General features: G+C 43.5%; 1 pseudogene; it reads right to left on the reverse strand.

The window, feature by feature from the left end:
* Positions 1 to 574: 574 nt before the first annotated feature.
* LOC116860029 lies at positions 575 to 1,655 on the reverse strand (annotated as a pseudogene).
* Between the last annotated feature and the right edge of the window lie 211 nt (positions 1,656 to 1,866).

The following is a 1,866-nucleotide window of genomic DNA, read 5'->3' on the forward strand; positions in this document are numbered from 1 at the left end:
AGTTTATCTGCACCGGCTTCCTTGCCAACGTTCAGCCAGGAGGACGTGTCCATTTTCTGGAGCTTGGTCATAATCTCCTATCTTCCTTGTGGTCCATGAAGCCTCACAACCCAGCTGGGATGCTTAAATGGAACCCCAGGGGCTTCTGAGAAGGTGTTGGTTTAGAGGGGAGGTCAGATGGGAGAAGATAGGAAGGAAGAGAGGATGGTGGGAAGAGGGAAAGCAGAGGAGGGAGATAGCCTGACTCCACTCCAGCTGCAATATGCACCCATACCACCTAGACAGCTCGTTAAAACACAGATTTCTGAGCCCCACCCCAGAGTTTTTGACTCAGTAGGGTGGGGACCAAGAATTCTCTCTTTTTTTTAGATTTCCTTTTATTAACCCTCTATAATACTTCCATCCAGGTGACTACAGCTTAAAATGGATCATTACCTTTTAGCAGCTATTTAGAAATGCAAAGGAATGGATAAAATCCATACCACAGTTCAGAAAAGTTCACATCACCAACAGCTCAGAATATCTGATGCACCAACCCTACATTATTTAAAAAGAGTCATCAGAAATTAAACACCACAAATAAGATTTTTTAATTTGTCACCATCAAATGTCTGAATTTTAAACAGATTCTTGGACTGGTGGCTCATATCCATCAGCTCGCTCAACTTTAGCACTGGTCTCATCCCCAGGAGCTTTTCCAGAACTCCCACCTCCACCACGAAGCCCCATGAGCCTTCCCAATTCAAACTTGGGCTTCTTCAGCATTTTTACTTTTCTAACAAAGACATCATGGAGTGGATAAATGGGCTGACAAACTTTTTTTTTTTTTTTTTTTTTTTTTTTTTTTTTTTTTTTTTTTTTTTTTTAAAGATTTTATTTATTTATTTGACAGAGAGAGATCACAGTAGACAGAGAGGCAGGCAGAGAGAGAGAGAGGGAAGCAGGCTCCCTGCTGAGCAGAGAGCCCGATGCGGGACTCGATCCCAGGACCCCGAGATCATGACCTGAGCCGAAGGCAGCGGCTTAACCCACTGAGCCACCCAGGCGCCCCTGACAAACTTTTTCTATACCTTTTCTGATGTTGTCTGGAATCAATTTATTGACCACTTCCTTCAAGTCATTTGTTGGTGCCTCTCGGGTCATGATCTCCATCATCTTTTTCTGAATTTGGTGGACCTGTACGTGCTGAGCCTAAGAGGTCTTCTGAATCGGATTATTGCATTTTTTAGTAAAACCAACAGAAAACAGATGAAGCAAATAACCATCAGTAGTCTTGACATAAACATGAGCTTCAATCATGGTCTGCCGTTTTTTGGCCATGGAGCACATTTTGCCATGGGTAAGATCCATGCCATGGAAATTAGTCAGGCAGTGTTTGCCCTGAACAACCTCAATAATTCGTTTGAATTTTCTAAACTCAGCTTCATCATTCTTCAGATCATCAAGGCTCCCATCAAAAACACAACCTTGAGGCCATCAGATGCAATTTTGGCTCCTTGAGTTCTTGTGACTAATGTTTTTCCAGTATTTCTTATATTGAACATAGCTGGTGCTTTCACATCATACCAGTCTTTCTTAGAAAATGGATCAACCACTTTCTTCTTGCCTCCCTTTTTGCCGCCTTTCTTAAGGCACTTGCTCTTGCCGACCGCCATGGTGATGCTCAGGGAGCCAAAAGGGTAAGAATTCTCATCTCTGACAAGTTCCCAGGTGATGCTGATGCTGCTGGTCAGGGGACCACACTCTGAGGACCACTGAATTCATCCCTAACTATCCTGGACACAGCACGCCCCATTTGGATATGGTGTTTTGCTCTTCACAATGGACAATCAGATATGCTCCTTCCAAAACATCCTTGCAGCCAAG

This window comes from Lontra canadensis, unplaced genomic scaffold (genome assembly GCF_010015895.1).
Source record: "Lontra canadensis isolate GAN:19392208 unplaced genomic scaffold, GSC_riverotter_1.0 scaffold169, whole genome shotgun sequence".
NCBI classification, from domain to species: domain Eukaryota; kingdom Metazoa; phylum Chordata; class Mammalia; order Carnivora; family Mustelidae; genus Lontra; species Lontra canadensis.